Source organism: Syngnathus scovelli, chromosome 6 (assembly GCF_024217435.2).
Source record: "Syngnathus scovelli strain Florida chromosome 6, RoL_Ssco_1.2, whole genome shotgun sequence".
In the NCBI taxonomy this organism is placed as follows: Eukaryota; Metazoa; Chordata; class Actinopteri; order Syngnathiformes; family Syngnathidae; genus Syngnathus; species Syngnathus scovelli.
Window position 1 is genome coordinate 2,139,756 of NC_090852.1, and position 12,775 is coordinate 2,152,530.

Sequence of the window (12,775 nt, forward strand, 5' to 3'; positions counted from 1 at the left end):
GGAGTAGACGTCAGGCGTGCTCGGAAAGAGGTACCTGCCACTTCTCGGTTTGATTTTAAAACCACTCTCCTCCCCTTTTCAATTCTTCTCCCTCTTTCCTGAGGTGGTTTCTTTGGTGGAGCCGGGACCTCGGTTGGTGCCGGATTCGGCCCCCCTGGTTTAGTTATCTCCGTGTTGATTTCGTTGGCCACGGTTTCGTCCTCATCCCCTGTAGTTGGGGATGGTGTCCTTGACCGTACGGTCCTCACTTGCAATACTGGAGTAGAACTTGAGGCTGCCCCTTTTTCCTCTTCTGTTTGAATTGTTTTGGCCGATGGATGGGGCAGGAGTCACCTTATGTTGTGTTTGCTGTTCCATTTTCTGCTCTTTCCGAGCCACCTGTAGCGCTTGGTCATATGTGGCTTCCAGGGCTACTAATTCCCTTTCTCTTCTTTGAGAGGCTGATATTGCCAACACAAACTCCAGCCCTTCCACTGCTTTGATCGGGGTGGCTATCTGCAGCTTATAAGCCCCTGCAATTGCCGTTTCTGCAATTTTCCATGACATCCGTCCAGATCTAACGCCATTCACTTCCGTAACTATTCTTCTGGCTCCCCTCTCGATGACAGCATCCACCGCTTTCGCCAGAATTTTCATCTTCAGGTAGTCCTGCTGGTCCAGGTCTGCCCTCCACTTCTGCACGACGGCATGTATTATCATGTGGTATTTTGATCTTCCCCCACTTGTGAAGATGAAAGAAAGATCCTCCGGGTCATGCTCCATCTGCCGTCTTGCATCTTGTAGGTCCTCAATATATTTTTCACCGGCCATCAATCACAGCCGTGAATCAAAGGTCTGGTTCCATGCACGGAATTTGTCGTTGGTGAAAACAATGAGGGCGTCTCCTGTCAGTGACCAAATATCTCCGACAAACTGGCACATCGGCACGCCATTAACCACAATCACTTTCTTGGTTGATTCTTCCGGCAAAGACGGTAGGGGGTCTTTTCTAAAGAGGGGATTAAGCTTCGGTGCAAGGGCGCCTCCGTGCCTGGTGTCCTTGGCCTCCCACACCTCCTCTGTGTCTCTGCTAGTGCCCAATCCTTCTTCCTCGTTAGGCACTTCCTCTTCTTCTTCACTGGAGAATACCGGTTGATTAGTCTTTTTCTCCAAAATACTTCTCATCCTCGCCAGGTGCTGCATGCACTCGTAATAGCGAGGCACTGCCTTCACTTCTCCAGGTAATGGAGTTGCAAGCTCGCTCTCGATGCCAGCTTCGTTGGTCAGCATTTTCACTATTGAGTCCAAATCTGTACTTGTGCTTATTGTTAGGGTTTATATTTTATCGTAGGATTATGTTGGAATGTAACCTGTAATAATTACCCTCGCCTGTCCTGTCTTAACAAAAGTAGTAGAACAGAGTGCTAAGATCTTTTGTCTTGATTGACTAGCTGCAGAGGAAGCAATCAAAGTTGTTTTGTTTACACAACATCGTGAAAGACCCCCTGCTGTGCTTTGATCAACAGGCCAGGGCCTTCGGCCCCATCCTGTTTGCTCTCACGCCCACTCTCAACCCCCACTCTGTTTCTCTCAATAAAAATGCTCCTGCAAGAGGCCTGGGTCAGACTTCATTCGATCATCGCTGTTCAGACAGCGACGAATGGACTCTCCACCTGCAGGTGCTTAAGAGGACTTACTTGTCTCCTGTTTGGTTCTTGCAAAATAAGTTGGAGTGTGCACAACTCTAACATTTTGGTGCCGAAACCCGGGATCCTCATACCCACCATCTGACCGGCGAAGGAGGACGTGCTGCATTGTCGACAAGCCAGCGTCCATTAAGAGGACCTGGAGGAGAAAGACCTGGGAAGGAAATTCTTCGCTGGGCCAGCATCTTAGGTCTGCCTTCGTCTGACAGAGGTGGATTGACGGGAACCGGCAGTGCAACGAACCAGTTAAAGGCCTGAAGTTGTGTTGTTAAACGCGTAACACGTAGAGGTGCACGGGAGCCAGCTTGGGTTCAAGTCCCAGTGGAAGAAACAGGCTAAGAAAGGCAGAGCTTCTTTTTCGTTCATCGAAGAAGTGTGTAGACTCTTCTTTGTCTGTTTTTCCGAGCTGAGGGATCTGGCTTGGGTTAAAGTCCCAGTGGAAGGAACGTGCTAAGAAACACGGAGCTTCTTTTTTGTTAATCAAAGAAGGGCGTAGATTTTTCTTTGTATGTTTTTCCAAGCCAAAGAACAGCTTGGGTTCAAGTCCCAGTGGAAGAAACGGGCTAAGAAAAACAGAGCTTCTTTTTCTTAATTGAAGAAGGGCGTAGATTTTTTTTTTTTTGTCCGTTTTTCCAAAGCTGTTTGGGAGGGTTTTACACCCATCCCTGGATAGGCCTAAAAACGCGCTGGAGTTTGTGTGATTGAGTGTGTGACTGGTAGGATAAATTGACTAAGAAGCAGTTCTAGCGTTGATCCATGGCAATAAAACAGGCTAGTAATTTGTTGAAAGGTCAATTTAAACCTGCATTGAGGATCCTCAAAGAAGAAAAAATTGAAAAAAATTGTAAAACCTTAAACTACTAAAATTAAGATGGGAAATAAGAACGGTAAATCTCTTGCTCTGCTCTTCTTTAAAACGAGAAGTTCATGGCAAGTAGATTTCTTAATTGTATGTAATACATGCTGAAGTGGTAGAAGTGCTAGAGTGTGGTTGAAATCTTCACAAAGAGATGAGAACGAACTCAAGAGACAAAAGCTAGAAAGATGAAAACTGATGTGGTCACAAGTGTTTGTCAGACCAGGAGACAATAAGGCCCCTGTGAGCAGGTGCAAGGCCGCAGCTCAAGCCGCGGCTCAAGCAAGGGGCAAGAGGAGTTTCCGGTCCTATGCAAATCATGTATCGAAATTTAAAAGATCTGAAACCTCTCCCATATGACAGCAAAACATGTCATTGTCAGGTTATCAAAAATCTTTTTAGATTGTTAGAGCCCCTGTCCACACAAGAAGTATGACAATGCTGTTTGTAGGCCCAATTACAAATGAATAGGGATCAAATTGTGTTACACTAAAGTTAAAATATGCAAATCAAGTGGTAAAGAAATGCAACTTGCTTCTAGAAGATAAATAAATAAAATTAGAATGTGCTGTCCTCGTGTGTATGGGAGGGACCAGCTCATGATCGACCACAGGAAATGGCCAGCCTGTGACGAATCATTGGTGCTGGGAACTACCTTTTGCGTGCGAGAGCTGTGCATGTGTGTGCGTATATGTTAAAATGATGAACTGTTGGGTCTAAATACGATTAGACATTAAATCACTCGCTGGAATGAAGAGGAGAAGACAACCAGAACAGGTTTACTCGCGAGGAGAACGATAGAGAAAGCAATCTCAGTTACAACCTCCATCAGTTCTGAGTCCTTACTCCACGTGCCCCTCTTTTTAATGTTATGGTTGCCCTGGTTACAGAGGCGTTGCTACACTAAAGGGAGGGGGATTGTGTCTGCAGCAACGCTGATTAGCAAAAGAATGTAGTGTGGTGTGAATTAGCACTCCGCTGTTGGCTCGTGACCCCCCGCAGAGGCCGTCCCCGGCTGTCTTCCTTCACAGTTGGCTGAATTGTCCTCAGGTCAACAAATACCCTGACGTACGTTGATTGCCGCTTTGCTGTGGAACAAATGCAACTAGACCTTTGCTAACTTTATCTACTTGGTAATTAACACATAATAATAATAAGTAACTTGTCCTAAACATTTCAACACACATTAAACAAATGTGAGGTAACCGGTATGCAGTTCCTTAAACAAACATTGAGTAAATATGGGATAACTTTTATGCAACTACTTCTAACTGTATGTAACCCTTAACAAAGAAGAATAGGTCTGATAAACTACAATCTATGAACCAAACCTACATCTAAATATAAAAGGAATGAAGTTCCTGTGAATCAAACAAAGAACATGTCACCTATGCAAATAAGCCTTGCTCATTGTTAGTGAAGGCCTCTTACGGGAACCAAAACACACAGACAACATAAGGACAGGAAGGATACAAATGGCTGACAGGGATCAAAAGACATCCCTATCACTAAAAAGGAAAAACCTAGATAAAAGGAAAGATAAACTCGTAAAGGCGAGGCCTCCAGGTCTGGCAGGCCAAAGCTTCACTTAAAATTATTCCAACATGAACATTGGCTAAAGTTTTAGTATAAAAATTTTTTTGCTAGACTGTAGTCTATCCAATTTACACCGCAGAACAGAAACAATTTTGACAGATAAAAATGAAAGAAAAAGAGAGAAATCTGTTTGCGAGCAGAAACTAATCCACACTAGTGCATGTTAGTGTCAAGCCCTCATGAGAAATTCGGAGTTAACAAAACAACAGAACATGCTTTCAGGAATTGGGAGAAGCTAAATTGTGAATTTAAGATTTTGCAATGCTACATTTAATAGGAATAATTGATTGGTTGTGTTATAAGATTATGCAAAATTCTAAATGCAAGCTAAATCTGAGAGATTGAGTTCTTCAAATTTAAAAACAAAGAAAAAATTCGGATTAATTTGCCAGTTGTTTGTTTCAGTTAAGTTTTTTTGAATTGGTGGATTGTTCTACCAGGAAATCTGAGTTGAAAATGATATACGAATGTTGTGTGGTGAGCTTGGATGAATTGGGACCAATGTGATAGGAAGACTCCTTTTTGGAGACTGTGTGAGATACATATGATGAGCATTGATGAATGATTGCCTGAATGAAAGGTTGAATGGTTGAAGTCGTTGGCGACTACTATAGAAAATTAGTAGAGCGACTTTGATGAAAGAGTGATTTTGAGCAGGTTGAATGTTAGAAAGAAACACGAAGCTTTTGGATTGATAATTAACTAGAGAAACAAACTGGAGAACCAGTAACACATGTAGAAGATGTGTGAACTGGGAAATTGAGAAGCGTTTTGGAAAGAAAGTCAAATTAAATGATGATGGAATCGTATGTAGTAAAGAACGCATTCTCCCAAAAAGTTTGTCAAGGTGTGAGGCATGGGCGTTGCCAAGCCTCAAAAGGGGGGGGGGGAGTGAGTAGGACAGATAAGTAAGGAAGATAGTAATAATACAACACTTTATGACAATGAATTTTCGAATACATTTGGTGTTATATTGTGGTAAATTTTTTGTTCTGGTGTAGATAGGTTAGCAAAACGAGAGATTTAGAGGTTCAAAAGAAAGACAGTTAAAAGAAAACATTTTTGATTTGGACAATTGCAGGCTAACAGGAACATGAGAACGATAAGAACTACGAGGTGGGATCCAATTTCATTGGGGAGATTGAGAATTCACAGCACCATACTCTTAGTCACATTTTTGAGCAAGCATGACAATAACATGTGAGAGGTCAAGACATACAGATCAGGGCTTGATGTGGAAAGCAGACCTCGATGAGTTGATTTTCAATAATGATACTGAAGACAACATACTGTCCGATTAAATTGGAACTATAGATAAAATGTAGCTCGAAAATAGGATGAGTTGCAGGATTTACGATATCAAAACGAGACCGCTGTTATTAGAAGAATTTGAAGTTTGGTAAACAAACGTTACCAGCAAATTGATGGAAGCAGCTACATTTGGAAATAGTCTTACAAGTTTGATGTCCCAGCCTGTCATTCTCAGTGTCAGAGTCCCTGAAACCCAATCCGAGACTTCGCCTGCAGCCGTGAACAACCACAAAATGGTGCCTGGCTCTGAAGCACCTTTGACCTTTGGCGAAGGACAAGAAAAGACTGCTGTTGTGCTTGGAGGAGGACAAGTACACTCCGGAGGAAATACAACATCCTCGGGGACGGAAAAGACAGTGAAAAGCGGAGAAACTCACAATGATGAAAATTGACTCATTTGAACGATAGACTCATTCAAGAGTGATGGATGGGGTCGCTCTGAAGCAACAACAAAAGAACACCAACGTGAGAGGGTGAAGTGCGGCAAAAAGAAATGGACTTGGAGTGTCCGACAACCAAATCACAGTTAGGAGGGTGCGGGTTCGATTACACCTCCGGCCCTCCCTGTATGGAGTTTGCATGTTCTCCCCGGGCCCGCGTGGGTTTTCTCCGGGCACTCCGGTTTGCTCCCACATTCCAAAAACATGCTTGGTAGGCCGATTGAAGACTCCAAAATTGTCCCTAGGTGTGAGTGTGAGTGAGATTGGTTGTCTGTCTCTGTGTGCCCTGCGATTGGCTGGCAACCAGTTCAGGGTGTCCCCCGCCTACTGCCCGATGACCCCCGTGGGGACTAAGCGGTTCAGAAAATGGATGGATGGATGCTACGGCGTTACCAAATTTGGTGAAGCTTGGTTCAAAGTGGAAGGGAGGTTCATTGTGCACTGAGTTTGACAGAACTGAGGAGATTTGATAAATAAATAAAAATTTGAAAAATACGTAGGACTACAGAGAAAAGCATTATAATCAGAGATTGAACGGATTTGGATAAAACAAATAGGCTAAAACGGTAGGAAACAAGAGCAAGATCTTATATTTTGGCTCATCAAGCTTAAGACGTAGAGGTCGAGTTATATAAATTTTAGAACAGGACATTTGGCAGTCAGGAGGAAGCTAGGTTGCTCAATGTACCTACTCAATACAATAGTAAGGTTTTTTGTTCCACAGTGGAGGTTGGATGGTCAGAAAGTTAGGTACGTTCAATTTTTGACATTCACACAATCATGCATAGGAGTCACACGGCGACAGTTAACAAGACAATGACTGCAATAGGGGCCACCTACGACTGCACCGACATGAAAAAGTAGAAGTGAGAGAGCAGAGTATGGGATTATATGCTAAAACGTCTGCTTTACAGTTACCAATAGGAGATTCTATCAAGAGAAGCTACATGAGAGATGGATTAGAATCCCTTTGTCTGCGTGTGTGTGTGTGTGTGTGTGTGTGTGTGTGTGTGTGTGTGTGTGTGTGTGTGTGTGTGTGTGTGTGTGTGCGTGCGTGCGTGCGTGCGTGCGTGCGTGCGTGCGTGCGTGCGTGTGTGTGTGTGTTCACACCCTGTGTGGGTGCGAGCGTGTGAGGAGAAAGAAGGCATGGGTAAGACAATCTCTTTTAAACCAGGAGGCAATAAATGGGAACGCCCCTGTCATAAATAGTTTTTGGTTAAAGGGAATCATTAGGAGGTGTTCAAACTCTTCCCGCAAACACTCCTATTTGCCAGTTAAATGGGCACGACAATTGACTACGAGAGTTGCAAACAACAGATGAAGAGCGGTCCTTGGCAGATTATATGATCAGGACGCTCAAACTGTGTCAAAGACAAATTTACTGCCGCTTGATCTTTCCTCCTCACAGGTCGACAACCCCATCAATCCAGGAGACTGGGTCTACACCGAGGTCATCAAAAGAAGGAACTGGGCCAGCCACGACGGGAGGGACCATTCCAAGTCTTGCTGACTACGCATGTTGCATCCAAGGTTGCAGGACCCACAAATGCATTAACGACGACTGCTCTCCAGGAGGAAACTGGATGGGAGCTTTTGACATCACCGCTGTGTGCCAGGATGAGAGAGCCGTTTTCAAGGTGTAAGGGCTCTACTACCAACATGGCTGCACCATCGGACGGGACCTACTTCATCCAGAAGTTCAGAGGCACTGCCTCACCTGCATCCTATGAGTGCATGTGCCTGTTCAGAACGGATCGTGGTTTTGTGGTCACAGGAGTTGTCCGATGCTGCCTGCCAACTGGACACGAGTGTGTGCGCCAGTGTGTGTGACAGACCTCACCTACAGACTAGAACATCATCAGCTGACGAAAACACGAGCACATATACAACTTCTTAGACGTGACAGTTGTGATAATGATAATGAGACGTGGATTGCGTAGATGCTGTTCTCTTGAGCATTTTTTACAGAAACTTGATGATTTGACCATCGAAAATGCTTCGCAAGTGATGTACTGTTTCTGTGTTTTTCTTTTTATTTTTTTATTGATAGCATTCTGGTCGCCTGTGGCAAAGGGGCCGTGTAAGAATTTTCCTGCTAATGACATCTGGCCAGCAGGTTTTTCGCTTACACAATAAGTTTGATCTGGGGTGTTGAGGTAATGCCTCATCTTCACTGGAAAGTGTTGCTATCATTGTTGTTTTCATTTTTACTATTCTTCTTTCTTCATTATACATATATATATGTTTTTTTCTTACTTGTCTTTGTTGTTTGGGGTGACATAATCATATGATAAAACAGGAGGGAGATGTTAGGGTTTTCCAGGTTATCTTTATCGTAGGATTATGTTGGAATGTAACCTGTAATAATTACCCTCGCCTGTCCTGTCTTAACAAAAGTAGTAGAACAAAGTGCTAAGATCTTTTGTCCTGATTAACTAGCTGCAGAGGAAGCAATCAAAGTTGTTTTGTTTACACAACATCGTGAAAGACCCCCTGCTGTGCTTTGATCAGCAGGCCAGGGCCTTCGGCCCCATCCTGTTTGCTCTCACGCCCACTCTCAACCCCCACTCTGTTTCTCTCAATAAAAATGCTCCTGCAAGAGGCCTGGGTCAGACTTCATTCGATCATCGCTGTTCAGACAGCGACGAATGGACTCTCCACCTGCAGGTGCTTAAGAGGACTTACTTGTCTCCTGTTTGGTTCTTGCAAAATAAGTTGGAGTGTGCACAACTCTAACACTTATTAATTTTGTCATATTACATTCCTCCACCATTTTTGCCCCCCATTCACACCAGTCAGGTGCTTCTCTTCGAGTGTAGCCCCTTTCAGGGTGGGCTGACACTATTATTGATAGTCCATCTTCTCCTGGTTGCTCGGCAAAAAAATCTTCCATCCCTTTCGATGGCTTCTTTCATCCGCGTCGAGAGGCATTCCGCCTCTATCTACGGGTTAGATCCCACTATGTACTCAGTCCATTTCTGAGGCAACTTCTCCAAGCCTCCTCCATACAATATTACACATGCTGGTTCTTCATGTAGTCTCAGAGGGTCTGGATTAGACCCCTCCTTTCTGGTTCCTTCCATATGATTACAAGGTTCAGGTGTCCGGTCCTCTTCCACCGCTAGCCCTTTGCGTCGGCTCTACTCAGAACACCAATATGAGAACTCCTGCCTCGCTTATTGATGCTCTCAACGGCGGGATGCACTTTTTTCTTTCTTTTTTCCCACCAGGTTATTCTACTGACAGGAAACCCTAACAAGGGTACACTCAACAGCAAATTGTATTTCAAACGTTATTGTAGCGAACAGGAAATGACAACTAATCATCAGCCCCAAGCCAGTCAGCCTTAGAATTCTTGGGAACCTGTAAGTCACAGAGGGTCGCCAACAGTTAAGAATCATGAACCAAACAAGCCTTAGAAGAATCGTCTTGGCCGTTTTTCGTCTGCCTGGAGAGTAAGTACATTTACTACTCCTGGTGAGCTTCAATTGTAGTCCTCAACAAGCGGAAGAAAAATCCATCTGTGAGTTCAGCGGCCACCAAAAGTCTGTAATCCTCTGATGGGTCCGGGAACAAAAAAGTTTGTAATCCACACAAGGAATTCAGCAACAAAAATCTTGCAATCCACAATGTGTCCAGGAACAAAATAATTTTGTAGTCCACAAAAGGAATTCAGCAACAAAAATCTTGCAATCCACAATGTGTCCGGGAACAAAAAAAATGTGTAACCCACAAAAGGAATTCAGCAACAAAAATCTTGCAATTCACAATGTGTCCGGGAACAAAAGAATGTTGTAGTCCGCAAAAGGAATTCAGCAACAAAAATCTTGCAATCCACAATGTGTCCGGGAACAAAATAATTTTGTAGTCCACAAAAGGAATTCAGCAACAAAAATCTTGCAATCCACAATGTGTCCGGGAACAAAAAAAAATTGTAATCCACAAAAGGAATTCAGCAACAAAAATTTTGCAATTCACAATGTGTCCGGGAACAAAAAAAATTGTAATCCACAAAAGGAATTCAGCAACAAAAATCTTGCAATTCACAATGTGTCCGGGAACAAAAAAATGTGTAATCCACAAAAGGAATTCAGCAACAAAAATCTTGCAATTCACAATGTGTCCGGGAACAAAAAAAATTGTAATCCACAAAAGGAATTCAGCAACAAAAATCTTGCAATTCACAATGTGTCCGGGAACAAAAAAAATTAGCAACAAAAATCTTGGTAAGGGGGAAATGAGTATATATTATAAAATGAAATTAAGAAAGAAAAAGGGAAAAAGAAGAGGGGACAAAAGCCTTCTCTTTTTATCTTTCAAAATAAAAAGCCCTCTCTTCAGTCGGTCTCCTAATTGTCTGCCTCCTTCTTGGCTTTGGTTTTGGCATGAAATCTAAAACATTTGTAGGTTCCTCGTTAATTGGTTCGTCTTCTCTATCTATACCCAATATTTGTGCCCATGTACCGGCCCCTCTGGCTTTTGCAAGTTCTGCCGAATACTACCAACATTACTTTTAGCACCCCATACAAGTACAAGCTGTGAAGGAACTCCTCCTTATTCATGCTTAAAGCAATGTGCTGAGGGGTAACGGTCACCGTTTACCATGACACAATACAGTTCTAATCCTCCCGTGCTATCAAGGTTATTTTCTAGGAAACTCTATTCCTTAAAGAGACTGTACTTATGCCACTCAAGGCCGTTCTGACATTTGTTTGTATCAGAGAGCGGAATTAGGACAGTTTCTGGGAAGAAAAAACTGAAAAAACTCCACACAGGTTCGTTTTGGAGCTGTGAGCAAAGCAAAAAACAAAAAGGTTTTTTTTTCTTTTTTTTTGTCCTCTAAACTTTTAATCACAACCCCCCTCCTACTCGTTGGGCGCCAAAATGTCAAACGCACCTCTTTTAATAAGGTGCCCCCGGCTTCCCGGTAACGGGTTTGTCTTGGCCGGGGTACGGAGATTCGTCCGTAATCTAACCACCCGAGTTAAATTAACTCCACCGGAATCAATCTAATTTCTTTACGACGCCAATCCCTCTCAAGTCACCCGAAGCTCGAGCCGAGTAACTCAATTCGAGGCAAGACTTCGAAGTGACCGCATCGTATTGATGGCTCCCCGCTTGCTGTTTGAAGTTTTTATTATGTTACGGATATTTTTAGATGTCTTTGTTAAAACCTCAGGGATTCGTTTGTATAGCGCACCCTAGCACTAGTTTTGCCGAAGTAACTGTTGATATGGGTCCGTTCTACTTGGTCGCTCAAGTAGCGAGCCGACTACTTTTTTATTCGAAAGAGAATCGAATTAATAAAAGTGTGACAATAATAGCATTTGAGAAGAAAGTTAATGCACTTTACATTATTAACTCTAACTTCTTCTACGTATATTCAGCACTTAACTGTCGGAGTGCTTCAACCCCCTTGATTGCTTTAAAAGAAATAATAACTCTCAAAACGAATCAAAATGTCCTACTCTAATTAGATTTGCCCTGTAATTAATTTGGAAGGCAAGTCTATTTTTCGATCATGTCCTATTTAACTTTTGACGCTGCCCGACAAAGTTAGAAACGGGCCTCCGCCCGAGGGACAATCGAAGTACTTTTACCCGTCACCAACTCAAATAATCTGATTTAACCACCGTCATTATTTTATTTAGAGGAAGTACATTTTCAAACGGATTAACATTTAACGAAATTCACTCTTCCCTTAAATAATTACGAAGGCCATTTAATTCTCTAAAATGTTCGGAGTTACTTTTTACGCGGCAGGGAAAGGGGCCTGCGCGCTTCAAAGAATTAAATTACTTTAAACTCTACACCAATACAATAATCCGATTTAAACACCTCCATTAATTAATTCAGACGAAGCAAACTTTCAAACGGATTGAAACTCACTCGTACCTCAAATAACTACGAAGGTTATTTAATTCTCTAAAATTGTCCGATGTTACTTTTATCTATTACGGTCCTATGTTATACCATAATAATCACCCGCACATTAATCAAATTGTCAAATCAACCCCAAACAATCGATTGCACATTCCGTACAGATTAGCGCACAACGAAGTAGATGAATATACAAAACACATTTATTGATGAAACATGAAATAGAATTAAAAAAATCTCAATTTCTCCAGAAACCGAACAATTTCACTCACTGATACCCGTGCTAATAAAATCATTCAATCCCAGAACAATTCGATTGCAAAACACAGTTCATGAAAGAGGGAAAAGGTAGATACCAGTTGGGTGCTATTTTTGGTGGAAGCAAAGTTGAGTGATCAGTTCGATCTTACTTCTAAAATCCAAATCAGAGAAACAGGTTGGCCTCGAGGGCACCGACGGCCCGATGGCTATTCCCCCCCTCGCATAAATACAGAAAAGTCGTTCCCCTCACCTAGTTCCTCATGCAAAGTTGTCCAGTCCAATTCTTTTGAGTAAATCCAAGTTAATCCAAGCAAACGATCCTGCGTCTCACACAAAGATCCCGGGACTTTGGAAAAAATCTTGAAACTCCTTCGGGCTTCTTCACGTATGAGTGGTCTTTGGGGGGGAAAGCCCCGTAGCTGCCCCTGCAGGTCTTTTTATAGACCTCTCTGTCCCCCCCCCCCTTCTTTCTTCTGGTACCTATACCCTCCCCATAGGGTAAGATTGCCCAGTTTCCCACGCTCGTGCACCTGTTGCTCTACAGCAGCTGCTTCCGCCCTTATTCCGACCACGCATTACTTTCCACCAAATGTACAGCTAGCCCCTGGTAAAACCTTCCACTTCCTCTTTTCTTCACTTCCTGTTTCACGAGGATAACTCTTTAAAGTTATACTTCAATCAACTCTGAAATAAAAAATCCAAACCTTTGATCTATTTCTTTAAACAATTTATATCACGTCACTATT

General features: G+C 42.8%; 1 long non-coding RNA gene across 1 annotated transcript; it reads right to left on the reverse strand.

The window, feature by feature from the left end:
* Positions 1-3,315: 3,315 nt before the first annotated feature.
* On the reverse strand, positions 3,316-4,140 carry LOC137840392 (uncharacterized). The gene is made up of 2 exons (XR_011087012.1): positions 3,996-4,140; positions 3,316-3,902 (listed from the first exon to the last, which is right to left on the reverse strand). It is a non-coding gene; the product is annotated as an uncharacterized lncRNA (long non-coding RNA).
* Between the last annotated feature and the right edge of the window lie 8,635 nt (positions 4,141-12,775).